Here is a 19,215-nt window from a genome sequence, read left to right as displayed (position 1 = left end):
AAAGATTTATGCGTGAATGAAGAGAAACTCGAGCTGTACCCATGAGACGTCGGGACAATGTGCTCCCACGCACATGCCATCATACTCAGCAAGGGTAATGTCTCGTGTAATACAGCCATTTCCATTAGAGGAAGGAGCAAATGTAATAAGAATCTGCCCCATCGCCAGATGACCGCAAACCCTTTATAAGAGGATGTCACTGAAGCCGATGGTACGTCGAAGACCAGTGGTAGTATTCGCATGAGATATTTTTGAACTTCCTGGAAGCTAAATGAACAAACCCTTCATCTCCTTGGATTGCAGGTGGATTCCTCCATAGGACAGGGTGAGCTCCTCTTCCTGCCCTTGGCCAAAATAAAAGGCTTAAATAATAATAACTCCCATAATGGAAAGCATATCCAGTATTAAGTGACTTCTCAGCGGTTGAGCATACAGTGGGGTACCGCTCAGGGACACATCTGTAACAACCAGTCCTCGTTAGTATAGTGGACAGTATCTCCGCCTGTCACGCGGAAGACCGGGGTTCGATTCCCCGACGGGGAGGCCTCTTCTTTATCACGGCCAAACGCCTTGCGTAAGCTCATGCTTTACCGAGGAAGCTGCTGATGAAGCCAACCCGCCGTTCAAGACTCACCTGATGATGGTTAGCTTAGTGCATTTGAAAGATTGTACTTTCAAGAAAGCTTTTGCAATGGGATTGTAAAAGGTTGTTTTATGCATGTTTGGCCTGAGTTTTTGTAGCATTTCCAATGTGGCATTTCCAATCTGACCAGCAGGGCTCACCAGCATGTGGCATTCCGAACGCTTCAAAACAGTGAATCATTTTGCCAGGCAATCGGGTCAAAGCTTTGAAAAGCTTCCTTTCCCCCATCACTGCCCTTTTGTGCTTGGTAAACCTTACAATCACGCTGCTGACCCAAGACTTGAAGTTGTGAACTGGTTTGACGACCACCCTGCTCCAGACATGGACAAAACGGCCAATTCTTTGGGCCACGCTCAAACGCTGGCCCGGCCTGCTGCGTTTCTTCGGAGCAAGGCGCAAAAAGTTTTCTGTTTTTAAACAAACGCATGTAGCTCTGCTGTGAGCAGAGCATCCAAAAATACCAGAAACTCGCAAATGTTCCCCTCCACGGAAATCTTTAGTAAAAGGCGAAAGATTTATGCGTGAATGAAGAGAAACTCGAGCTGTACCCATGAGACGTCGGGACAATGTGCTCCCACGCACATGCCATCATACTCAGCAAGGGTAATGTCTCGTGTAATACAGCCATTTCCATTAGAGGAAGGAGCAAATGTAATAAGAATCTGCCCCATCGTCAGATGACCGCAAACCCTTTATAAGAGGATGTCACTGAAGCTGATGGTACGTCGAAGACCAGTGGTAGTATTCGCATGAGATATTTTTGAACTTCCTGGAAGCTAAACGAACAAACCCTTCATCTCCTTGGATTGCAGGTGGATTCCTCCATAGGACAGGGTGAGCTCCTCTTCCTGCCCTTGGCCAAAATAAAAGGCTTAAATAATAATAACTCCCATAATGGAAAGCATATCCAGTATTAAGTGACTTCTCAGCGGTTGAGCATACAGTGGGGTACCGCTCAGGGACACATCTGTAACAACCAGTCCTCGTTAGTATAGTGGACAGTATCTCCGCCTGTCACGCGGAAGACCGGGGTTCGATTCCCCGACGGGGAGGCCTCTTCTTTATCACGGCCAAACGCCTTGCGTAAGCTCATGCTTTACCGAGGAAGCTGCTGATGAAGCCAACCCGCCGTTCAAGACTCACCTGATGATGGTTAGCTTAGTGCATTTGAAAGATTGTACTTTCAAGAAAGCTTTTGCAATGGGATTGTAAAAGGTTGTTTTATGCATGTTTGGCCTGAGTTTTTGTAGCATTTCCACTGTGGCATTTCCAATCTGACCAGCAGGGCTCACCAGCATGTGGCATTCCGAACGCTTCAAAACAGTGAATCATTTTGCCAGGCAATCGGCTCAAAGCTTTGAAAAGCTTCCTTTCCCCCATCACTGCCCTTTTGTGCTTGGTAAACCTTACAATCACGCTGATGACCCAAGACTTGAAGTTGTGAACTGGTTTGACGACCACCCGGCTCCAGACATGGTCAAAACGGCCAATTCTTTGGGCCACGCTCAAACGCTGGCCCGGCCTGCTGCGTTTCTTCGGAGCAAGGCGCAAAAAGTTTTCTGTTTTTAAACAAACGCATGTAGCTCTGCTGTGAGCAGAGCATCCAAAAATACCAGAAACTCGCAAATGTTCCCCTCCACGGAAATCTTTAGTAAAAGGCGAAAGATTTATGCGTGAATGAAGAGAAACTCGAGCTGTACCCATGAGACGTCGGGACAATGTGCTCCCACGCACATGCCATCATACTCAGCAAGGGTAATGTCTCGTGTAATACAGCCATTTCCATTAGAGGAAGGAGCAAATGTAATAAGAATCTGCCCCATCGCCAGATGACCGCAAACCCTTTATAAGAGGATGTCACTGAAGCCGATGGTACGTCGAAGACCAGTGGTAGTATTCGCATGAGATATTTTTGAACTTCCTGGAAGCTAAATGAACAAACCCTTCATCTCCTTGGATTGCAGGTGGATTCCTCCATAGGACAGGGTGAGCTCCTCTTCCTGCCCTTGGCCAAAATAAAAGGCTTAAATAATAATAACTCCCATAATGGAAAGCATATCCAGTATTAAGTGACTTCTCAGCGGTTGAGCATACAGTGGGGTACCGCTCAGGGACACATCTGTAACAACCAGTCCTCGTTAGTATAGTGGACAGTATCTCCGCCTGTCACGCGGAAGACCGGGGTTCGATTCCCCGACGGGGAGGCCTCTTCTTTATCACGGCCAAACGCCTTGCGTAAGCTCATGCTTTACCGAGGAAGCTGCTGATGAAGCCAACCCGCCGTTCAAGACTCACCTGATGATGGTTAGCTTAGTGCATTTGAAAGATTGTACTTTCAAGAAAGCTTTTGCAATGGGATTGTAAAAGGTTGTTTTATGCATGTTTGGCCTGAGTTTTTGTAGCATTTCCAATGTGGCATTTCCAATCTGACCAGCAGGGCTCACCAGCATGTGGCATTCCGAACGCTTCAAAACAGTGAATCATTTTGCCAGGCAATCGGGTCAAAGCTTTGAAAAGCTTCCTTTCCCCCATCACTGCCCTTTTGTGCTTGGTAAACCTTACAATCACGCTGATGACCCAAGACTTGAAGTTGTGAACTGGTTTGACGACCACCCGGCTCCAGACATGGTCAAAACGGCCAATTCTTTGGGCCACGCTCAAACGCTGGCCCGGCCTGCTGCGTTTCTTCAGAGCAAGGCGCAAAAAGTTTTCTGTTTTTAAACAAACGCATGTAGCTCTGCTGTGAGCAGAGCATCCAAAAATACCAGAAACTCGCAAATGTTCCCCTCCACGGAAATCTTTAGTAAAAGGCGAAAGATTTGTGCGTGAATGAAGAGAAACTCGAGCTGTACCCATGAGACGTCGGGACAATGTGCTCCCACGCACATGCCATCATACTCAGCAAGGGTAATGTCTCGTGTAATACAGCCATTTCCATTTGAGGAAGGAGCAAATGTAATAAGAATCTGCCCCATCGCCAGATGACCGCAAACCCTTTATAAGAGGATGTCACTGAAGCCGATGGTACGTCGAAGACCAGTGGTAGTATTCGCATGAGATATTTTTGAACTTCCTGGAAGCTAAACGAACAAACCCTTCATCTCCTTGGATTGCAGGTGGATTCCTCCATAAGACAGGGTGAGCTCCTCTTCCTGCCCTTGGCCAAAATAAAAGGCTTAAATAATAATAACTCCCATAATGGAAAGCATATCCAGTATTAAGTGACTTCTCAGCGGTTGAGCATACAGTGGGGTACCGCTCAGGGACACATCTGTAACAACCAGTCCTCGTTAGTATAGTGGACAGTATCTCCGCCTGTCACGCGGAAGACCGGGGTTCGATTCCCCGACGGGGAGGCCTCTTCTTTATCACGGCCAAACGCCTTGCGTAAGCTCATGCTTTACCGAGGAAGCTGCTGATGAAGCCAACCCGCCGTTCAAGACTCACCTGATGGTGGTTAGCTTAGTGCATTTGAAAGATTGTACTTTCAAGAAAGCTTTTGCAATGGGATTGTAAAAGGTTGTTTTATGCATGTTTGGCCTGAGTTTTTGTAGCATTTCCACTGTCGCATTTCCAATCTGACCAGCAGGGCTCACCAGCATGTGGCATTCCGAAAGCTTCAAAACAGTGAATCATTTTGCCAGGCAATCGGCTCAAAGCTTTGAAAAGCTTCCTTTCCCCCATCACTGCCCTTTTGTGCTTGGTAAACCTTACAATCACGCTGCTGACCCAAGACTTGAAGTTGTGAACTGGTTTGACGACCACCCGGCTCCAGACATGGACAAAACGGCCAATTCTTTGGGCCACGCTCAAACGCTGGCCCGGCCTGCTGCGTTTCTTCGGAGCAAGGTGCAAAAAGTTTTCTGTTTTTAAACAAACGCATGTAGCTCTGCTGTGAGCAGAGCATCCAAAAATACCAGAAACTCGCAAATGTTCCCCTCCACGGAAATCTTTAGTAAAAGGCGAAAGATTTATGCGTGAATGAAGAGAAACTCGAGCTGTACCCATGAGACGTCGGGACAATGTGCTCCCACGCACATGCCATCATACTCAGCAAGGGTAATGTCTCGTGTAATACAGCCATTTCCATTTGAGGAAGGAGCAAATGTAATAAGAATCTGCCCCATCGCCAGATGACCGCAAACCCTTTATAAGAGGATGTCACTGAAGCCGATGGTACGTCGAAGACCAGTGGTAGTATTCGCATGAGATATTTTTGAACTTCCTGGAAGCTAAACGAACAAACCCTTCATCTCCTTGGATTGCAGGTGGATTCCTCCATAAGACAGGGTGAGCTCCTCTTCCTGCCCTTGGCCAAAATAAAAGGCTTAAATAATAATAACTCCCATAATGGAAAGCATATCCAGTATTAAGTGACTTCTCAGCGGTTGAGCATACAGTGGGGTACCGCTCAGGGACACATCTGTAACAACCAGTCCTCGTTAGTATAGTGGACAGTATCTCCGCCTGTCACGCGGAAGACCGGGGTTCGATTCCCCGACGGGGAGGCCTCTTCTTTATCACGGCCAAACGCCTTGCGTAAGCTCATGCTTTACCGAGGAAGCTGCTGATGAAGCCAACCCGCCGTTCAAGACTCACCTGATGGTGGTTAGCTTAGTGCATTTGAAAGATTGTACTTTCAAGAAAGCTTTTGCAATGGGATTGTAAAAGGTTGTTTTATGCATGTTTGGCCTGAGTTTTTGTAGCATTTCCACTGTCGCATTTCCAATCTGACCAGCAGGGCTCACCAGCATGTGGCATTCCGAAAGCTTCAAAACAGTGAATCATTTTGCCAGGCAATCGGCTCAAAGCTTTGAAAAGCTTCCTTTCCCCCATCACTGCCCTTTTGTGCTTGGTAAACCTTACAATCACGCTGCTGACCCAAGACTTGAAGTTGTGAACTGGTTTGACGACCACCCTGCTCCAGACATGGACAAAACGGCCAATTCTTTGGGCCACGCTCAAACGCTGGCCCGGCCTGCTGCGTTTCTTCGGAGCAAGGCGCAAAAAGTTTTCTGTTTTTAAACAAACGCATGTAGCTCTGCTGTGAGCAGAGCATCCAAAAATACCAGAAACTCGCAAATGTTCCCCTCCACGGAAATCTTTAGTAAAAGGCGAAAGATTTGTGCGTGAATGAAGAGAAACTCGAGCTGTACCCATGAGACATCGGGACAATATGCTCCCACGCACATGCCATCATACTCAGCAAGGGTAATGTCTCGTGTAATACAGCCATTTCCATTAGAGGAAGGAGCAAATGTAATAAGAATCTGCCCCATCGCCAGATGACCGCAAACCCTTTATAAGAGGATGTCACTGAAGCCGATGGTACGTCGAAGACCAGTGGTAGTATTCGCATGAGATATTTTTGAACTTCCTGGAAGCTAAACGAACAAACCCTTCATCTCCTTGGATTGCAGGTGGATTCCTCCATAAGACAGGGTGAGCTCCTCTTCCTGCCCTTGGCCAAAATAAAAGGCTTAAATAATAATAACTCCCATAATGGAAAGCATATCCAGTATTAAGTGACTTCTCAGCGGTTGAGCATACAGTGGGGTACCGCTCAGGGACACATCTGTAACAACCAGTCCTCGTTAGTATAGTGGACAGTATCTCCGCCTGTCACGCGGAAGACCGGGGTTCGATTCCCCGACGGGGAGGCCTCTTCTTTATCACGGCCAAACGCCTTGCGTAAGCTCATGCTTTACCGAGGAAGCTGCTGATGAAGCCAACCCGCCGTTCAAGACTCACCTGATGATGGTTAGCTTAGTGCATTTGAAAGATTGTACTTTCAAGAAAGCTTTTGCAATGGGATTGTAAAAGGTTGTTTTATGCATGTTTGGCCTGAGTTTTTGTAGCATTTCCAATGTGGCATTTCCAATCTGACCAGCAGGGCTCACCAGCATGTGGCATTCCGAACGCTTCAAAACAGTGAATCATTTTGCCAGGCAATCGGCTCAAAGCTTTGAAAAGCTTCCTTTCCCCCATCACTGCCCTTTTGTGCTTGGTAAACCTTACAATCACGCTGATGACCCAAGACTTGAAGTTGTGAACTGGTTTGACGACCACCCGGCTCCAGACATGGTCAAAACGGCCAATTCTTTGGGCCACGCTCAAACGCTGGCCCGGCCTGCTGCGTTTCTTCGGAGCAAGGCGCAAAAAGTTTTCTGTTTTTAAACAAACGCATGTAGCTCTGCTGTGAGCAGAGCATCCAAAAATACCAGAAACTCGCAAATGTTCCCCTCCACGGAAATCTTTAGTAAAAGGCGAAAGATTTATGCGTGAATGAAGAGAAACTCGAGCTGTACCCATGAGACGTCGGGACAATGTGCTCCCACGCACATGCCATCATACTCAGCAAGGGTAATGTCTCGTGTAATACAGCCATTTCCATTTGAGGAAGGAGCAAATGTAATAAGAATCTGCCCCATCGTCAGATGACCGCAAACCCTTTATAAGAGGATGTCACTGAAGCTGATGGTACGTCGAAGACCAGTGGTAGTATTCGCATGAGATATTTTTGAACTTCCTGGAAGCTAAACGAACAAACCCTTCATCTCCTTGGATTGCAGGTGGATTCCTCCATAGGACAGGGTGAGCTCCTCTTCCTGCCCTTGGCCAAAATAAAAGGCTTAAATAATAATAACTCCCATAATGGAAAGCATATCCAGTATTAAGTGACTTCTCAGCGGTTGAGCATACAGTGGGGTACCGCTCAGGGACACATCTGTAACAACCAGTCCTCGTTAGTATAGTGGACAGTATCTCCGCCTGTCACGCGGAAGACCGGGGTTCGATTCCCCGACGGGGAGGCCTCTTCTTTATCACGGCCAAACGCCTTGCGTAAGCTCATGCTTTACCGAGGAAGCTGCTGATGAAGCCAACCCGCCGTTCAAGACTCACCTGATGATGGTTAGCTTAGTGCATTTGAAAGATTGTACTTTCAAGAAAGCTTTTGCAATGGGATTGTAAAAGGTTGTTTTATGCATGTTTGGCCTGAGTTTTTGTAGCATTTCCACTGTGGCATTTCCAATCTGACCAGCAGGGCTCACCAGCATGTGGCATTCCGAACGCTTCAAAACAGTGAATCATTTTGCCAGGCAATCGGCTCAAAGCTTTGAAAAGCTTCCTTTCCCCCATCACTGCCCTTTTGTGCTTGGTAAACCTTACAATCACGCTGATGACCCAAGACTTGAAGTTGTGAACTGGTTTGACGACCACCCGGCTCCAGACATGGTCAAAACGGCCAATTCTTTGGGCCACGCTCAAACGCTGGCCCGGCCTGCTGCGTTTCTTCGGAGCAAGGCGCAAAAAGTTTTCTGTTTTTAAACAAACGCATGTAGCTCTGCTGTGAGCAGAGCATCCAAAAATACCAGAAACTCGCAAATGTTCCCCTCCACGGAAATCTTTAGTAAAAGGCGAAAGATTTATGCGTGAATGAAGAGAAACTCGAGCTGTACCCATGAGACGTCGGGACAATGTGCTCCCACGCACATGCCATCATACTCAGCAAGGGTAATGTCTCGTGTAATACAGCCATTTCCATTAGAGGAAGGAGCAAATGTAATAAGAATCTGCCCCATCGCCAGATGACCGCAAACCCTTTATAAGAGGATGTCACTGAAGCCGATGGTACGTCGAAGACCAGTGGTAGTATTCGCATGAGATATTTTTGAACTTCCTGGAAGCTAAATGAACAAACCCTTCATCTCCTTGGATTGCAGGTGGATTCCTCCATAGGACAGGGTGAGCTCCTCTTCCTGCCCTTGGCCAAAATAAAAGGCTTAAATAATAATAACTCCCATAATGGAAAGCATATCCAGTATTAAGTGACTTCTCAGCGGTTGAGCATACAGTGGGGTACCGCTCAGGGACACATCTGTAACAACCAGTCCTCGTTAGTATAGTGGACAGTATCTCCGCCTGTCACGCGGAAGACCGGGGTTCGATTCCCCGACGGGGAGGCCTCTTCTTTATCACGGCCAAACGCCTTGCGTAAGCTCATGCTTTACCGAGGAAGCTGCTGATGAAGCCAACCCGCCGTTCAAGACTCACCTGATGATGGTTAGCTTAGTGCATTTGAAAGATTGTACTTTCAAGAAAGCTTTTGCAATGGGATTGTAAAAGGTTGTTTTATGCATGTTTGGCCTGAGTTTTTGTAGCATTTCCAATGTGGCATTTCCAATCTGACCAGCAGGGCTCACCAGCATGTGGCATTCCGAACGCTTCAAAACAGTGAATCATTTTGCCAGGCAATCGGCTCAAAGCTTTGAAAAGCTTCCTTTCCCCCATCACTGCCCTTTTGTGCTTGGTAAACCTTACAATCACGCTGATGACCCAAGACTTGAAGTTGTGAACTGGTTTGACGACCACCCGGCTCCAGACATGGTCAAAACGGCCAATTCTTTGGGCCACGCTCAAACGCTGGCCCGGCCTGCTGCGTTTCTTCAGAGCAAGGCGCAAAAAGTTTTCTGTTTTTAAACAAACGCATGTAGCTCTGCTGTGAGCAGAGCATCCAAAAATACCAGAAACTCGCAAATGTTCCCCTCCACGGAAATCTTTAGTAAAAGGCGAAAGATTTGTGCGTGAATGAAGAGAAACTCCAGCTGTACCCATGAGACGTCGGGACAATGTGCTCCCACGCACATGCCATCATACTCAGCAAGGGTAATGTCTCGTGTAATACAGCCATTTCCATTTGAGGAAGGAGCAAATGTAATAAGAATCTGCCCCATCGCCAGATGACCGCAAACCCTTTATAAGAGGATGTCACTGAAGCTGATGGTACGTCGAAGACCAGTGGTAGTATTCGCATGAGATATTTTTGAACTTCCTGGAAGCTAAACGAACAAACCCTTCATCTCCTTGGATTGCAGGTGGATTCCTCCATAGGACAGGGTGAGCTCCTCTTCCTGCCCTTGGCCAAAATAAAAGGCTTAAATAATAATAACTCCCATAATGGAAAGCATATCCAGTATTAAGTGACTTCTCAGCGGTTGAGCATACAGTGGGGTACCGCTCAGGGACACATCTGTAACAACCAGTCCTCGTTAGTATAGTGGACAGTATCTCCGCCTGTCACGCGGAAGACCGGGGTTCGATTCCCCGACGGGGAGGCCTCTTCTTTATCACGGCCAAACGCCTTGCGTAAGCTCATGCTTTACCGAGGAAGCTGCTGATGAAGCCAACCCGCCGTTCAAGACTCACCTGATGATGGTTAGCTTAGTGCATTTGAAAGATTGTACTTTCAAGAAAGCTTTTGCAATGGGATTGTAAAAGGTTGTTTTATGCATGTTTGGCCTGAGTTTTTGTAGCATTTCCAATGTGGCATTTCCAATCTGACCAGCAGGGCTCACCAGCATGTGGCATTCCGAACGCTTCAAAACAGTGAATCATTTTGCCAGGCAATCGGCTCAAAGCTTTGAAAAGCTTCCTTTCCCCCATCACTGCCCTTTTGTGCTTGGTAAACCTTACAATCACGCTGATGACCCAAGACTTGAAGTTGTGAACTGGTTTGACGACCACCCGGCTCCAGACATGGTCAAAACGGCCAATTCTTTGGGCCACGCTCAAACGCTGGCCCGGCCTGCTGCGTTTCTTCGGAGCAAGGCGCAAAAAGTTTTCTGTTTTTAAACAAACGCATGTAGCTCTGCTGTGAGCAGAGCATCCAAAAATACCAGAAACTCGCAAATGTTCCCCTCCACGGAAATCTTTAGTAAAAGGCGAAAGATTTGTGCGTGAATGAAGAGAAACTCCAGCTGTACCCATGAGACGTCGGGACAATGTGCTCCCACGCACATGCCATCATACTCAGCAAGGGTAATGTCTCGTGTAATACAGCCATTTCCATTAGAGGAAGGAGCAAATGTAATAAGAATCTGCCCCATCGCCAGATGACCGCAAACCCTTTATAAGAGGATGTCACTGAAGCCGATGGTACGTCGAAGACCAGTGGTAGTATTCGCATGAGATATTTTTGAACTTCCTGGAAGCTAAATGAACAAACCCTTCATCTCCTTGGATTGCAGGTGGATTCCTCCATAGGACAGGGTGAGCTCCTCTTCCTGCCCTTGGCCAAAATAAAAGGCTTAAATAATAATAACTCCCATAATGGAAAGCATATCCAGTATTAAGTGACTTCTCAGCGGTTGAGCATACAGTGGGGTACCGCTCAGGGACACATCTGTAACAACCAGTCCTCGTTAGTATAGTGGACAGTATCTCCGCCTGTCACGCGGAAGACCGGGGTTCGATTCCCCGACGGGGAGGCCTCTTCTTTATCACGGCCAAACGCCTTGCGTAAGCTCATGCTTTACCGAGGAAGCTGCTGATGAAGCCAACCCGCCGTTCAAGACTCACCTGATGGTGGTTAGCTTAGTGCATTTGAAGGTTGTACTTTCAAGAAAGCTTTTGCAATGGGATTGTAAAAGGTTGTTTTATGCATGTTTGGCCTGAGTTTTTGTAGCATTTCCACTGTCGCATTTCCAATCTGACCAGCAGGGCTCACCAGCATGTGGCATTCCGAAAGCTTCAAAACAGTGAATCATTTTGCCAGGCAATCGGCTCAAAGCTTTGAAAAGCTTCCTTTCCCCCATCACTGCCCTTTTGTGCTTGGTAAACCTTACAATCACGCTGCTGACCCAAGACTTGAAGTTGTGAACTGGTTTGACGACCACCCGGCTCCAGACATGGACAAAACGGCCAATTCTTTGGGCCACGCTCAAACGCTGGCCCGGCCTGCTGCGTTTCTTCGGAGCAAGGCGCAAAAAGTTTTCTGTTTTTAAACAAACGCATGTAGCTCTGCTGTGAGCAGAGCATCCAAAAATACCAGAAACTCGCAAATGTTCCCCTCCACGGAAATCTTTAGTAAAAGGCGAAAGATTTATGCGTGAATGAAGAGAAACTCGAGCTGTACCCATGAGACGTCGGGACAATGTGCTCCCACGCACATGCCATCATACTCAGCAAGGGTAATGTCTCGTGTAATACAGCCATTTCCATTTGAGGAAGGAGCAAATGTAATAAGAATCTGCCCCATCGCCAGATGACCGCAAACCCTTTATAAGAGGATGTCACTGAAGCCGATGGTACGTCGAAGACCAGTGGTAGTATTCGCATGAGATATTTTTGAACTTCCTGGAAGCTAAACGAACAAACCCTTCATCTCCTTGGATTGCAGGTGGATTCCTCCATAAGACAGGGTGAGCTCCTCTTCCTGCCCTTGGCCAAAATAAAAGGCTTAAATAATAATAACTCCCATAATGGAAAGCATATCCAGTATTAAGTGACTTCTCAGCGGTTGAGCATACAGTGGGGTACCGCTCAGGGACACATCTGTAACAACCAGTCCTCGTTAGTATAGTGGACAGTATCTCCGCCTGTCACGCGGAAGACCGGGGTTCGATTCCCCGACGGGGAGGCCTCTTCTTTATCACGGCCAAACGCCTTGCGTAAGCTCATGCTTTACCGAGGAAGCTGCTGATGAAGCCAACCCGCCGTTCAAGACTCACCTGATGGTGGTTAGCTTAGTGCATTTGAAAGATTGTACTTTCAAGAAAGCTTTTGCAATGGGATTGTAAAAGGTTGTTTTATGCATGTTTGGCCTGAGTTTTTGTAGCATTTCCACTGTCGCATTTCCAATCTGACCAGCAGGGCTCACCAGCATGTGGCATTCCGAACGCTTCAAAACAGTGAATCATTTTGCCAGGCAATCGGCTCAAAGCTTTGAAAAGCTTCCTTTCCCCCATCACTGCCCTTTTGTGCTTGGTAAACCTTACAATCACGCTGATGACCCAAGACTTGAAGTTGTGAACTGGTTTGACGACCACCCGGCTCCAGACATGGTCAAAACGGCCAATTCTTTGGGCCACGCTCAAACGCTGGCCCGGCCTGCTGCGTTTCTTCGGAGCAAGGCGCAAAAAGTTTTCTGTTTTTAAACAAACGCATGTAGCTCTGCTGTGAGCAGAGCATCCAAAAATACCAGAAACTCGCAAATGTTCCCCTCCACGGAAATCTTTAGTAAAAGGCGAAAGATTTGTGCGTGAATGAAGAGAAACTCCAGCTGTACCCATGAGACGTCGGGACAATGTGCTCCCACGCACATGCCATCATACTCAGCAAGGGTAATGTCTTGTGTAATACAGCCATTTCCATTAGAGGAAGGAGCAAATGTAATAAGAATCTGCCCCATCGCCAGATGACCGCAAACCCTTTATAAGAGGATGTCACTGAAGCCGATGGTACGTCGAAGACCAGTGGTAGTATTCGCATGAGATTTTTTTGAACTTCCTGGAAGCTAAATGAACAAACCCTTCATCTCCTTGGATTGCAGGTGGATTCCTCCATAGGACAGGGTGAGCTCCTCTTCCTGCCCTTGGCCAAAATAAAAGGCTTAAATAATAATAACTCCCATAATGGAAAGCATATCCAGTATTAAGTGACTTCTCAGCGGTTGAGCATACAGTGGGGTACCGCTCAGGGACACATCTGTAACAACCAGTCCTCGTTAGTATAGTGGACAGTATCTCCGCCTGTCACGCGGAAGACCGGGGTTCGATTCCCCGACGGGGAGGCCTCTTCTTTATCACGGCCAAACGCCTTGCGTAAGCTCATGCTTTACCGAGGAAGCTGCTGATGAAGCCAACCCGCCGTTCAAGACTCACCTGATGGTGGTTAGCTTAGTGCATTTGAAAGATTGTACTTTTAAGAAAGCTTTTGCAATGGGATTGTAAAAGGTTGTTTTATGCATGTTTGGCCTGAGTTTTTGTAGCATTTCCACTGTCGCATTTCCAATCTGACCAGCAGGGCTCACCAGCATGTGGCATTCCGAAAGCTTCAAAACAGTGAATCATTTTGCCAGGCAATCGGCTCAAAGCTTTGAAAAGCTTCCTTTCCCCCATCACTGCCCTTTTGTGCTTGGTAAACCTTACAATCACGCTGCTGACCCAAGACTTGAAGTTGTGAACTGGTTTGACGACCACCCGGCTCCAGACATGGACAAAACGGCCAATTCTTTGGGCCACGCTCAAACGCTGGCCCGGCCTGCTGCGTTTCTTCGGAGCAAGGCGCAAAAAGTTTTCTGTTTTTAAACAAACGCATGTAGCTCTGCTGTGAGCAGAGCATCCAAAAATACCAGAAACTCGCAAATGTTCCCCTCCACGGAAATCTTTAGTAAAAGGCGAAAGATTTATGCGTGAATGAAGAGAAACTCGAGCTGTACCCATGAGACGTCGGGACAATGTGCTCCCACGCACATGCCATCATACTCAGCAAGGGTAATGTCTCGTGTAATACAGCCATTTCCATTTGAGGAAGGAGCAAATGTAATAAGAATCTGCCCCATCGCCAGATGACCGCAAACCCTTTATAAGAGGATGTCACTGAAGCCGATGGTACGTCGAAGACCAGTGGTAGTATTCGCATGAGATATTTTTGAACTTCCTGGAAGCTAAACGAACAAACCCTTCATCTCCTTGGATTGCAGGTGGATTCCTCCATAAGACAGGGTGAGCTCCTCTTCCTGCCCTTGGCCAAAATAAAAGGCTTAAATAATAATAACTCCCATAATGGAAAGCATATCCAGTATTAAGTGACTTCTCAGCGGTTGAGCATACAGTGGGGTACCGCTCAGGGACACATCTGTAACAACCAGTCCTCGTTAGTATAGTGGACAGTATCTCCGCCTGTCACGCGGAAGACCGGGGTTCGATTCCCCGACGGGGAGGCCTCTTCTTTATCACGGCCAAACGCCTTGCGTAAGCTCATGCTTTACCGAGGAAGCTGCTGATGAAGCCAACCCGCCGTTCAAGACTCACCTGATGGTGGTTAGCTTAGTGCATTTGAAAGATTGTACTTTCAAGAAAGCTTTTGCAATGGGATTGTAAAAGGTTGTTTTATGCATGTTTGGCCTGAGTTTTTGTAGCATTTCCACTGTCGCATTTCCAATCTGACCAGCAGGGCTCACCAGCATGTGGCATTCCGAAAGCTTCAAAACAGTGAATCATTTTGCCAGGCAATCGGCTCAAAGCTTTGAAAAGCTTCCTTTCCCCCATCACTGCCCTTTTGTGCTTGGTAAACCTTACAATCACGCTGCTGACCCAAGACTTGAAGTTGTGAACTGGTTTGACGACCACCCTGCTCCAGACATGGACAAAACGGCCAATTCTTTGGGCCACGCTCAAACGCTGGCCCGGCCTGCTGCGTTTCTTCGGAGCAAGGCGCAAAAAGTTTTCTGTTTTTAAACAAACGCATGTAGCTCTGCTGTGAGCAGAGCATCCAAAAATACCAGAAACTCGCAAATGTTCCCCTCCACGGAAATCTTTAGTAAAAGGCGAAAGATTTGTGCGTGAATGAAGAGAAACTCGAGCTGTACCCATGAGACATCGGGACAATATGCTCCCACGCACATGCCATCATACTCAGCAAGGGTAATGTCTCGTGTAATACAGCCATTTCCATTAGAGGAAGGAGCAAATGTAATAAGAATCTGCCCCATCGCCAGATGACCGCAAACCCTTTATAAGAGGATGTCACTGAAGCCGATGGTACGTCGAAGACCAGTGGTAGTATTCGCATGAGATATTTTTGAACTTCCTGGAAGCTAAACGAACAAACCCTTCATCTCCTTGGATTGCAGGTGGATTCCTCCATAAGACAGGGTGAGCTCCTCTTCCTGCCCTTGGCCAAAATAAAAGGCTTAAATAATAATAACTCCCATAATGGAAAGCATATCCAGTATTAAGTGACTTCTCAGCGGTTGAGCATACAGTGGGGTACCGCTCAGGGACACATCTGTAACAACCAGTCCTCGTTAGTATAGTGGACAGTATCTCCGCCTGTCACGCGGAAGACCGGGGTTCGATTCCCCGACGGGGAGGCCTCTTCTTTATCACGGCCAAACGCCTTGCGTAAGCTCATGCTTTACCGAGGAAGCTGCTGATGAAGCCAACCCGCCGTTCAAGACTCACCTGATGATGGTTAGCTTAGTGCATTTGAAAGATTGTACTTTCAAGAAAGCTTTTGCAATGGGATTGTAAAAGGTTGTTTTATGCATGTTTGGCCTGAGTTTTTGTAGCATTTCCAATGTGGCATTTCCAATCTGACCAGCAGGGCTCACCAGCATGTGGCATTCCGAACGCTTCAAAACAGTGAATCATTTTGCCAGGCAATCGGCTCAAAGCTTTGAAAAGCTTCCTTTCCCCCATCACTGCCCTTTTGTGCTTGGTAAACCTTACAATCACGCTGATGACCCAAGACTTGAAGTTGTGAACTGGTTTGACGACCACCCGGCTCCAGACATGGTCAAAACGGCCAATTCTTTGGGCCACGCTCAAACGCTGGCCCGGCCTGCTGCGTTTCTTCGGAGCAAGGCGCAAAAAGTTTTCTGTTTTTAAACAAACGCATGTAGCTCTGCTGTGAGCAGAGCATCCAAAAATACCAGAAACTCGCAAATGTTCCCCTCCACGGAAATCTTTAGTAAAAGGCGAAAGATTTATGCGTGAATGAAGAGAAACTCGAGCTGTACCCATGAGACGTCGGGACAATGTGCTCCCACGCACATGCCATCATACTCAGCAAGGGTAATGTCTCGTGTAATACAGCCTTTTCCATTTGAGGAAGGAGCAAATGTAATAAGAATCTGCCCCATCGTCAGATGACCGCAAACCCTTTATAAGAGGATGTCACTGAAGCTGATGGTACGTCGAAGACCAGTGGTAGTATTCGCATGAGATATTTTTGAACTTCCTGGAAGCTAAACGAACAAACCCTTCATCTCCTTGGATTGCAGGTGGATTCCTCCATAGGACAGGGTGAGCTCCTCTTCCTGCCCTTGGCCAAAATAAAAGGCTTAAATAATAATAACTCCCATAATGGAAAGCATATCCAGTATTAAGTGACTTCTCAGCGGTTGAGCATACAGTGGGGTACCGCTCAGGGACACATCTGTAACAACCAGTCCTCGTTAGTATAGTGGACAGTATCTCCGCCTGTCACGCGGAAGACCGGGGTTCGATTCCCCGACGGGGAGGCCTCTTCTTTATCACGGCCAAACGCCTTGCGTAAGCTCATGCTTTACCGAGGAAGCTGCTGATGAAGCCAACCCGCCGTTCAAGACTCACCTGATGATGGTTAGCTTAGTGCATTTGAAAGATTGTACTTTCAAGAAAGCTTTTGCAATGGGATTGTAAAAGGTTGTTTTATGCATGTTTGGCCTGAGTTTTTGTAGCATTTCCATTGTGGCATTTCCAATCTGACCAGCAGGGCTCACCAGCATGTGGCATTCCGAAAGCTTCAAAACAGTGAATCATTTTGCCAGGCAATCGGCTCAAAGCTTTGAAAAGCTTCCTTTCCCCCATCACTGCCCTTTTGTGCTTGGTAAACCTTACAATCACGCTGATGACCCAAGACTTGAAGTTGTGAACTGGTTTGACGACCACCCGGCTCCAGACATGGTCAAAACGGCCAATTCTTTGGGCCACGCTCAAACGCTGGCCCGGCCTGCTGCGTTTCTTCGGAGCAAGGCGCAAAAAGTTTTCTGTTTTTAAACAAACGCATGTAGCTCTGCTGTGAGCAGAGCATCCAAAAATACCAGAAACTCACAAATGTTCCCCTCCACGGAAATCTTTAGTAAAAGGCGAAAGATTTATGCGTGAATGAAGAGAAACTCGAGCTGTACCCATGAGACGTCGGGACAATGTGCTCCCACGCACATGCCATCATACTCAGCAAGGGTAATGTCTCGTGTAATACAGCCATTTCCATTAGAGGAAGGAGCAAATGTAATAAGAATCTGCCCCATCGCCAGATGACCGCAAACCCTTTATAAGAGGATGTCACTGAAGCCGATGGTACGTCGAAGACCAGTGGTAGTATTCGCATGAGATATTTTTGAACTTCCTGGAAGCTAAATGAACAAACCCTTCATCTCCTTGGATTGCAGGTGGATTCCTCCATAGGACAGGGTGAGCTCCTCTTCCTGCCCTTGGCCAAAATAAAAGGCTTAAATAATAATAACTCCCATAATGGAAAGCATATCCAGTATTAAGTGACTTCTCAGCGGTTGAGCATACAGTGGGGTACCGCTCAGGGACACATCTGTAACAACCAGTCCTCGTTAGTATAGTGGACAGTATCTCCGCCTGTCACGCGGAAGACCGGGGTTCGATTCCCCGACGGGGAGGCCTCTTCTTTATCACGGCCAAACGCCTTGCGTAAGCTCATGCTTTACCGAGGAAGCTGCTGATGAAGCCAACCCGCCGTTCAAGACTCACCTGATGATGGTTAGCTTAGTGCATTTGAAAGATTGTACTTTCAAGAAAGCTTTTGCAATGGGATTGTAAAAGGTTGTTTTATGCATGTTTGGCCTGAGTTTTTGTAGCATTTCCAATGTGGCATTTCCAATCTGACCAGCAGGGCTCACCAGCATGTGGCATTCCGAACGCTTCAAAACAGTGAATCATTTTGCCAGGCAATCGGCTCAAAGCTTTGAAAAGCTTCCTTTCCCCCATCACTGCCCTTTTGTGCTTGGTAAACCTTACAATCACGCTGATGACCCAAGACTTGAAGTTGTGAACTGGTTTGACGACCACCCGGCTCCAGACATGGTCAAAACGGCCAATTCTTTGGGCCACGCTCAAACGCTGGCCCGGCCTGCTGCGTTTCTTCGGAGCAAGGCGCAAAAAGTTTTCTGTTTTTAAACAAACGCATGTAGCTCTGCTGTGAGCAGAGCATCCAAAAATACCAGAAACTCGCAAATGTTCCCCTCCACGGAAATCTTTAGTAAAAGGCGAAAGATTTATGCGTGAATGAAGAGAAACTCGAGCTGTACCCATGAGACGTCGGGACAATGTGCTCCCACGCACATGCCATCATACTCAGCAAGGGTAATGTCTCGTGTAATACAGCCATTTCCATTTGAGGAAGGAGCAAATGTAATAAGAATCTGCCCCATCGCCAGATGACCGCAAACCCTTTATAAGAGGATGTCACTGAAGCCGATGGTACGTCGAAGACCAGTGGTAGTATTCGCATGAGATATTTTTGAACTTCCTGGAAGCTAAACGAACAAACCCTTCATCTCCTTGGATTGCAGGTGGATTCCTCCATAAGACAGGGTGAGCTCCTCTTCCTGCCCTTGGCCAAAATAAAAGGCTTAAATAATAATAACTCCCATAATGGAAAGCATATCCAGTATTAAGTGACTTCTCAGCGGTTGAGCATACAGTGGGGTACCGCTCAGGGACACATCTGTAACAACCAGTCCTCGTTAGTATAGTGGACAGTATCTCCGCCTGTCACGCGGAAGACCGGGGTTCGATTCCCCAACGGGGAGGCCTCTTCTTTATCACGGCCAAACGCCTTGCGTAAGCTCATGCTTTACCGAGGAAGCTGCTGATGAAGCCAACCCGCCGTTCAAGACTCACCTGATGGTGGTTAGCTTAGTGCATTTGAAAGATTGTACTTTCAAGAAAGCTTTTGCAATGGGATTGTAAAAGGTTGTTTTATGCATGTTTGGCCTGAGTTTTTGTAGCATTTCCACTGTCGCATTTCCAATCTGACCAGCAGGGCTCACC

Source organism: Phoxinus phoxinus, assembly GCF_949152265.1.
Source record: "Phoxinus phoxinus genome assembly, chromosome: 16".
NCBI classification, from domain to species: domain Eukaryota; kingdom Metazoa; phylum Chordata; class Actinopteri; order Cypriniformes; family Leuciscidae; genus Phoxinus; species Phoxinus phoxinus.
Note: the sequence above shows the minus strand (reverse complement) of the source record.